This window comes from Dipteris shenzhenensis, chromosome 2, assembly GCF_047967505.1.
Source record: "Dipteris shenzhenensis isolate YYH24624 ecotype China chromosome 2, Dip_SZ_1.0, whole genome shotgun sequence".
Lineage (NCBI taxonomy): Eukaryota > Viridiplantae > Streptophyta > Polypodiopsida > Gleicheniales > Dipteridaceae > Dipteris > Dipteris shenzhenensis.
In genome coordinates this window covers 48115108-48125071 of record NC_141597.1, presented here as the reverse complement: position 1 = coordinate 48125071, position 9964 = coordinate 48115108, and positions in this window count along the sequence as shown.

Here is a 9964-nt window from a genome sequence, read left to right as displayed (position 1 = left end):
CATCCTGATTGCAACTCATTACTCCATTGCTCCAATACATCTGTTTGTTAGCCTCATCCTCTGTGATGTCATTCATTACATCTTTAGCATTCCCAAAGTCTTTTCCTGTTTTTACTTGCTCTTTCCCTCTATGTATTGCTATGTTACTACCTCGAGTTTGGTGTGAGTGCATACAATAAAGACACAGATATGTCGTATTTGCACTCAATTCCATTCCAAACATACACTTCAATGTCATAAGATCTCTTGCCATGTGCCATTCAACTTTAAATTATCCGAACCCTTCAACTTGAAGCAACTCTCCTTTCGTTTGCGCATCTATGACACTTGGAATTGGAGATCTATCAAATACCCATTTCAAGAATGAGTGTGTCTCTTTAGGAAGTTCGAATGTGGCAAGCCACCAAATGTGCTTTTTCGATTACACACTAAACTCTTCCCTAATTTCCTTATCTTTGGCATGTCCGAGGGCTTTATTCATCAAAGTAATTCTAACCCTCTCCAACTTGTGGCCTTTTACAACCTCACACTCATCCAATTCGATAACGAATACTAACTTTCCTTCACAATCTAAAAGATTAAAGATTTACGTTATTAGAAAAGATTTCAATAAAAATTCGAGCTCTCTAAACAATGTAATTTTAACATACCCCATGCTTTCATGTGTAAAACTCCACCATTGCAGCTTGGACTCTACGTACATCCAAAAAAACATTATTATGCTCTGTGTACTCAAAGGTTCTTGGTCCTTGCTTTGCCCCTTTGGTAGTTGGTCCTCTTTTCTTTTTGCTATGTTGGACATTTGTCTTGTTTGTGCCTTCCAACGTCATGCTTTCTGAGATGTGTATAAATCCACCCAACAAATCTTGAACAGCAGAATTTGTTTCTTTCCTTACATTTCTAACGTATATTGGTCTCGGCAATAGAGGGTTCTTAATGCCTTGACCTCGAAGTGCATTTACAAAGACATTATACACAGCTAAGTACCCCTGCCAACTAATGCCAGTAGCATCACATGCATGGACAACTTCCAATGGATTTACAAGATTCTATAAATCAGTTGCAACCTCTTGTAATATTGCATGTCGCAATGCATGCCGACGAGGGTCCCTAAGAATAGAAATGAATTCTTTCTTCTTAATTACACTCTTTATGGCACAAAGTTTGTTAAAGGAATTTCTTCCAATAACCTCCTCCATAAATTTTTTGTAGAAATCATGATAACATTAGAAAAATAAATGACTCGTTTGTAAGTAATGCTTTATAATTACAAAATAGTCCAAATATACATACCTTGTAGCTTTCACCCTGTGTTTCCTTGCTCCACCACCATATGCCAAGCTCTCCATTGGTTGCACAGGCTTGATCCTATGATTGTAACCTAGAGGTGTTCTTTTTATCCTTTCTAATCTCCTAGTCAAAGTAGCAAGCTCTTATTGGATGCAGCAAGCCTTTTTCAACAGTTTGTTCTTCTCATCTATTAATCTTGTGATTGTCTCTTGTGACCTCTCTTTTGTAATTTCTGAGTCAGCAAGCTTTTTTTGTTCTTAGGTTAGTTGTTCTTGGAGGTTATGCATGATATCTCTAAGTATCTTTGTCTCTCCTTCCATTCTCAACAAGTGAACCTTCACAAAGTGTGCTTCAGCATTGGAATGGTTGATGCGTTTACAATATCCTAGTAAGCCTTGAAGACCATCGCCTATGTATTGAATCAAACTCGTCACATTTTCAAACAAAGGTGGAGTACCTATCAAAGGATCCATTGGATAGAGTCCACCAACACTCCATAAGTCGACATGCTTTGTTCCTTGTTGTCATAATTGATCTAGTGTATCTTTGCTGGCAACCTTGTGGCCATAACATTGTAAATTTGTGGCATAGTCTGGTGCAACTTCGATGTGCAAGGTGCTTTTTTGTGGCTTGTTGGTGCGATCTTCCAATGGAGCCATGAGAGAGATTTAGAAATAAGGCCTTGGATCAGTTCAAAGAATAGAATAACATCAATGGAAACAAGTTTGGGACAATGGAAATATATAATAGGATCAATGGAAGCAAGTTTGGGACAAAATGATGAGAAGAAATTGGATTTGGGTGTTGCAAAGTGCTTATGATAGAAGGAGTACGAATGTGGGATTGGAAGATGAATACGATGCGAAAGAATAGGATTTAGATGTTGAAAAGTGATTTGGGTGCATAGGCATGGTTTGGGGGAAAGTTTTGAAGAGTTTTGGGCCATTTTGGGCACTTTTGAAAACCCATCCAACTCGGAGAGGGAGGTGCACTTTTGGGGACCACCAAGGACCTAGGGAGATATACTTTTTTGTCCCCATATGGGGTGATGGGACCCTTTGTAGGCCTTATTAGTTCTTAATCCATTTTGCTAATCCACTCCTTATGAGGCCCTTTTTGAGTCCGAAATTCCCCTAATGGACTCACAGTGGAGAGGTCTTGCAGACGGAACAGTGTGTGGAGAGGAAAAAATGTGGCGTGGATGTGGAGAGAGAACAGATAGATCTAAGAGACAAATCACATCTAAGAGAGAGCTTGTGTGTGAGAGAGAGAGAGATTTGAGGTGTAAACTAAGCAAAATTCAAACCATAGGACGGGAGAATTTAGACCTATTGGAAGCTTTCCACGTGCTCATTGCTATACATAGTAGATTTTGTTTTCCAATTGCATGGCTTTCCCTATACCAAGTAGCAACGCGATGGCTATCACTTTGCTAATGATGTCCGAGACACAGCTATCAAGTCCACCTAATCATGCACACACCCATCTAGACTAGGAGTGCTAGATCCTTCACTTTAACATGGTATCAAAGCTTAGGTCTAGGTCTCTGACTTTGCAAGATCATGTTCACTTTTGGAACTACTCTGTTCTAGACTTGGGTTTCTACTTAATTTGCATCCTAGCGTGTTTTGCGTGTCTCCTTCTTTGCTGGTGAGATCATCTTCTATCTAACAAGGGCATTTCAGAAGCACTTATGTCTAGCTTATTGGGCTGGTGGTGAGAGCATATTCCAAGTTTCATCAATTCGAATCCTAGCTTTTTTTTTGGGTCTCTCTTGCTGGCAGGATCAAGGATTTTTCCTCTCAGAAGTGGGTTTCATCTCAATTCGCTTCGTACCCTTTGGGGTCTTTGGTTTGGAATGAATTCTTGTTAAGCACACTCGGTTTTGCATCTGACCATTTTGGCGCTTTCCTACTAGGAAGATCCTCTACCTGTTTGGCACGATTTTCCCATCTAAGGGGCTTAGCACATGGGAAGAAATAGGATGGGAATGGGAAAAGGTGGTCCCAAGTGGTCCCATGCATATTTCTATCCTATTCCCATCCCACCATGTGCTAACAAAAAAAGAACTAGGGATGGGTTTAGGAGGAAGAGGACACATGGCATCATTTCATGTGTGTAAGAGGTGGGGACCTTGTGGGGACAAGGACACATGTCATCCTTTCATGTTGTTGAATCCCTAAAAAAGGGAAACCCATTCTGGCTGCCAGGGTCTAGAGGCCATGGTCCAGGATGGGAGAAAAAGTGGCTACTCCCATTCTAAATCCATCCTAGACCACTTGGTGTAGGATGGGAGTAATGATGACAAAAATAATCCCATCCTAAACCCATGCTAGCCCCATCCATGTGCTAAGGCCCTAAGAGTGGTCCGTGAAGGGGTTTCAGCTTGGTTTGTTTTCTCTTGCTCTTGGGTTTCCTGCGGGCAGCATCACCTTTCTTTTTAGGAATTGGGTGTGGAATCGAGAAGAAGCTCGAGTGATTTTTTTAAAGTGGCGAATTTCTTCTTCAGGCAATACTGTTGGTAAAGATTCGAACCAAAGCTTCTTACCTTTCTGAAAAGAAAAAGAAAAGAACCAAAGCTGCTCGAGTGATTGCGGAATTCTAGGATCAAGACGTCCACAGGATGAGTAGTATTAGGAATTGGATCGTCGTCGTTGAAATGCTATGTGAATGCATCACAATCGAAAATTTTCATTGGGTGGTTGTTCTTCTCGATCCTAGAGAAGGGGCATTGGCCCTCAAGCTCAGGTTCTCTGAGCAGCTGGCGAGGATGATTAGAGAACCAACATGCTGGCAGCAAGTTGAGACTCCACAAGGCAAGAGCAAGCCTAAGCTGACACGGCTCTCACCCACGGACTCTCAAACGAAGCCCACTAGACGAGACCTCTCTAGCGTACAGCAGTGTGACTAAAGCTACATAATTAGCAATAGTGCATGACTAGCCAACCCTACAGCAACTGTGACGTTAGAGCAACAGACTCCTGTACAACCTCTACAGCAATGGGGTAGCGGCTCCTTGGAGTTCTCCAACCACTCACAACTGCTCCACACAGATAGCAGCATGCGGCTACCTCTTCAAGGGTGCTACCTCCTTCAATAGCAACCGACCCTCAACTCCATGGCCCGACAGTAGCAACCAACTCAGCTACTCATCCGCCTCCCGTAACAAAGTAAACCGACTACTTTCTCAACCGGCTGCATCAACGGCTGAGGTCTTCTCCCTGGGTATTCTAGGCGATGCTTCTTCTCCAAGAATCTCTGAAACGGGCTCCAAAGTGAGCCAACTCAGCATATGGAACCGTCATTGTCGCAGGAATCATCGTCGTCGTCTCGCCATCCCTATTGTGCATCCTTCTTCCCAAGGCTGTTAACTTAGGGTGGCAGATAAGGCTGTCAAAGTAATTGTGGTTAAGTTAGCCATGGTTAAGGCTTAGGATTAGGTTAATGGCACATCATCATGCAACCACGTAAGCACACAGTCCCTTCATAAGCACAGCACTGTGTCTGCAGGATATGAACAGCTTCTGCCACATCACCATCTGCCCCTCTTCTTCATAAGAACTTCGACAAGCCGTAACTTCCAATCCAGGAAGAATTTGCACATGCTCCAAAAAGGAAAAGTGATTGCCTTTTTAAGCTCTACGGACCTATCAGATCAGAATCATTGTATGCAATTACACACTATAAATATTGAATCGGTAAGACCTTTGCAACAAATGACAAATCAAAGCATGAATGCACATATCGCTGTCATAAGCATGCCAAAAGCACAAATGCATGAGATGACCATAGCACAGAACATGGCATCCACACATAAAGCATTAAGGCACATGGAAGAACAAAGCATCATGAATCAAGCTACATCAAGCAAAGAAGAGAACGCCATCGACATCAAGCATTGAGAAGCAACAACCTTGCCACCTTTAGCCCACATGTTTGTAAATCAAGATTGATCCACTTGAGAGTAGCTATGAAAGCACCCAGGGGAGGTATTGACATGTAAAAACCACACTTGACTACCTTAAGTAGCAAGCTATGCACTAAGGGGAGGTGATGGAATGTAAACTCACATCTAACCACCTTGCGGTAGCCAATGGATCATGGCACCAAGGGGAGGTGTTGAGATATGGTGCCATGAGCACATATTAGAGGCTAAGGTATGGTATAGGAATGTATTAAAGTAGCCACCCTTGAAGATGTGGATCAAGGATATCCACAAGGAGAGATGTGGATAAGAGGATCCCATGGGTGTTGACTATTCAAAGGGCTCTCTCTATATAAGAAGCCTATTATGTATTGTTGAATATATGCACATTTGCAATAGGTTGAGTGTTGCGTACTTATGTCTCTTTCGTGTGCTTTGAACCTCGTTGATCATCTTGTTCTTCATGCATCTAGACTAGGAGTGCTCGATCCTTCACTTTAACATGGTATCAGAGCTTAGGCCTAGCTCTCCTACTTTGCAAGATCATGTTCACTTTTGGAACCACTCTATCTTGGACTTGGGTTTCTGCTTAATTTGCATCCTAACATGTTTTGTGTGTCTCCTTCTTTGCTAGCAAGATCATCTTTTGTTTGAGAAGGGCATTTCAGAAGCACTTCTATCTAGGATATGGGTTTCATCATAATTCACATCTTGCTTATTTGGCTAGTGGTGAGAGCATCTTCCAAGTTTCATCAATTCAAATCCTAGCTTTTTTTTTGGGTCTCTCTTGCTAGCAAGATCAAGGATTTTCCCTCTCAGAAGTGGGTTTCATCTCAATCGCTTCGTACGCTCTAGGGTCTTTGGTTTGGAATGAATTCTTGTTAAGCACACTTGGTTTTGCATCCGACCATTTTGGCGCTTTCTTGCTGGGAAGATCCTCTACCTGTTCGCCACAATTTTCCTGTGTAAGAGTGGTCCGTGAAGGGGGCTTCAGCTTGGTTTGTTTGATGTTGCTCTTGGGTTTCCTGCGGGCGGCATCACCTTTCTTTTTAGGAATTGGGTGTGGAATCGAAGAGAAGCTCGAGTGATTTTTTTGAAGTGGCGAATTTCTTCTTCAGGCAATACTATTGGTAAAGACTCAAACCAAAGCTACTTACCTTTCTAGAAAAAAAAAGAAAAGAACCAAAGCTACTTGAGTGATTGTGGAATTCTAGGATCAAGACATCCACAGGAAGAGTAGTATCAGGAATTGGATCGTTGTTGAAATGCTATGTGAATGCATCGCAATCAAAAATTTTCATTGGGTGGTTGTTCTTCTTAATCCTGGAGAAGGGGCATTGGCCCTCAAGCTCAGGTTCTCTGAGCAACTGGTGAGGATGATTAAAACCAACATGCTGGCAACAAGTTGAGACTCCACAAGCAATGCAAGACTGAAGAGAGAATGCATCATCGGTTCGCCATAATGCAATCTCCATTTTGGAGGTGCTGAAACTCGCACTGATGCATAGACTGTTGAGAGATATGGTGCCATGAGCACATGTAGAGCAAAGGTATGAGCAAAGGGAAAGCTGCCACATGGCATGGAGGAGATATCCCACATGTGAGCAAGCAAGATGGATGTAAGTACCCTCACCTATAAAAGGGAGGTTCATTTGAAGTAATATCAATCAAGCACTTTGCACTATCTCAAGATTCTCTTTATGAGTCCAAGCTAATCTATCTTGGAACCTAATTGACTTGAGATACATGTCATGAGCACTCTCTTCATCATGTTTCCAGATAGGTTCCATCCACCTTAGAGCGCTCCATAGATCCTGAGGCACACATGTTTTGTCATGGTATCAGAGCTGAGGTCTAGTCTCCTAGATTAGGTGTAGGCTTGCCTTAGGAGCACATGTTTTCTCCTAGGTTAGTTTTTTAGGATTTAGATTGAGAGAATTCCGTCCATTGAATGAAAATTCCGTTCATTGCTATGAAAGAAATTTTCGTCATTCTATCAGGGAGAGATTCTTCCATTGCAAAAGGAATTCCGTCCATCAAAAGATTATGAGTTGAGAGAGAGTGGTCATCTTCATTTGTACTTTGAGTGAGAGAGAAAGGTTTGCATTGAGAGAAAGAGCTCTTGAGGAAGAGAGAGATCTTTAGAGCCTACAACCCATGAGGCACCTTCTGCTCACGACTCACAAAGGTGCAGCTCGCACACGGTGACTCGCAAGCCACCACCAACGATCTCTGGTTGCACCGACGGCAGCACGTAAAGCCTTTGATGCTCAGAAAACAAGCTCCGAACGAAATACGGCTGCTATGAATGCTTGAGACAACAGCGCCGCCTTGCTCTCCAAGTCGCCTCCAACAAGCTTAGTCGCCTCTCCAATGATCCTTCAGCAACCAAGCTCCCGCTCTAGCCGCATCAAAACGTCACAAGCAAGCTCCATCAACAGCATAGCAACGACCTCCTACGGCCTGAAGCTGTCCACAGAAGTTGCTGTTGTCGGCTCTAGCAGCACCCTGCACTAGACGCCTAGCTTTGCCAGTGGTGAGCTCCTACGGGATCCTTACCTGCACGCTCCAGCGCCCACGACATCGCAGCACCGAACTCTCCTCTGCGCCTTCGACGCCATTTCGTCTTCCCTGTCGTCGTCGTCGTCACGCTCTGCAAAGTTTTCCTTTTTCAAAGTCTCACCACAAAATGCCACATGGCAAGATAAGGTGGTAATTTTAACTGTGGTTAAGTTAACTGTTCAGGTCAGTTGAACCTTGGTACAGTTTAAGTAACTGTGGTTAACTAAACTGGGGTAATTGGTTACTACAGTGCCACCCAAGCACAGTCTCTTTGTAAGCACAGTTTCAATTCTGCATGTGAATCCCTCTGCCACATCATCAAGGCCCCCTCTTCTTCACAAAAGTTTCAACAAGCCATAACTTGCAATCCAGGAAGAATTTGTACACGCTCTAAAAAGGAAAAATAACCAGTTTTTCGAGCTCTACGCGCCTGTCAACTCAAATTTCATGTATGCAATTAGACACTGCCAGATTTGAAAATATCATCAAATGGTAAGACCTTTGCAATGGCAATCCGCACCCCAACTGTTGAGAAGTTCACCGGGGATGGATTTCACACATGGTCTACACAAATGAGATATCTCCTAATGCACCAAAAGCTTTGGAAGACTGTAAAAGAAGATATACCCACTGCACAAAATGATGCTTGGAAGGAAAAAGATGAAGCAGCACTATCACTCATTGGATTGCACTTGGGTCCAAACATAATTCATCATATAGACTCTAAGGATCATGCCAAGGATGCATGGGATGAGTTGAACACAGTGTTTGGTGCAAAAGCCAAAAACCAAGAAATCCATCTTAAAATTGAATTCTATGGTATGCACATGGGCTTCAATGAATCCATGGCACAATTTGTCAACAAAATCAAAAGCATTATGACTCAACTAGAGGGCATAAATGCAAAAGTAGGAGAGAAAGATGCACTTGCAATTCTTCTTAAAAGCATGCCTGCAGAGTATAGTGCATTGACAACCACTTTGAAGAATTTGCCAGATCCAAAGTTTGAAGAATGTGTATCCTCTCTTCTCGAAAAAGAAAGAGAGTTGAAGGCATCGACATTGACATCGACATCTACACACAACAGCTATAATGAAGAACAAGCACTAGTAAAACATCAACGAAGTGCTACCATTGCGGAAGGATGGGTCACTATCAAAGTGACTGTAGACTGAAGAACAAACCAAAGTGTCACCATTGCAAGAAGCTGGGACACAAGGAAGAAGATTGCAGATTGAAGAACCAACAAGTCAACTACGTGGAGTCATCATCAAGCCATGAGCCAAAAGGTGACATCAATGGAATGTATTGAAAAGCAAAAACCTTGCCAACCTTGCCTATATTTTGTAAATCAAGCCTGACCACCTGAGAGTAGCTATGAAAGCACCCAGGGGAGGTATTGACATGTAAAAACCACACTTGACCACCTTAAGTAGCAATGCATGCACTAAGGGGAGGTGATGGATTTGTAACTCACATCTGACCACCTTGCAGTAGCCAAAGGATTATGGCACCAAGGGGAGGTGTTGAGAGATATGGTGCCATGAGCACATGTAGAGCAAAGGTATGAGCAAAGGGAAAGCTGCCACATGGCATGGAGGAGATATCCCACATGTGAGCAAGCAAAATGGATGTAAGTACCCTCACCTATAAAAGGGAGGTTCATTTGAAGTAATATCAATCAAGCACTTTGCACTATCTCAAGATTCTCTTTATGAGTCCAAGCTAATCTATCTTGGAACCTAATTGACTTGAGATACATGTCATGAGCACTCTCTTCATCATGTTTCCAGATAGGTTCCATCCACCTTAGAGCGCTCCATAGATCCTGAGGCACACATGTTTTGTCATAGACTCGTTTCTACTGGTGGCAACAACTAGTGGGGGAGGAAGGACAACTGCCATTTGGAGGTTTGGGATGGTGTAGGGAGCGATAGAAGCAATGCAGAGAGTGCAGACTCATATGACGGAAGCAACAACCCGGTGAACAAACAATCCTCAATTTTTGCACGTGAACTCCTTGGAGGGAGTGAGAGGTTGCAACCAGTGCGCAACTGGAATGTGCACTAGCTACTCCCTAATGGGAGCGTGTGCACTGGCTCTAAAACTAAGGCTCGGTTCAGACTAGGCCGACAGAAGGCCTCGAGGTTTTGAAAAAGAAGCTAGACATGGCCGCCTATGTGGTGG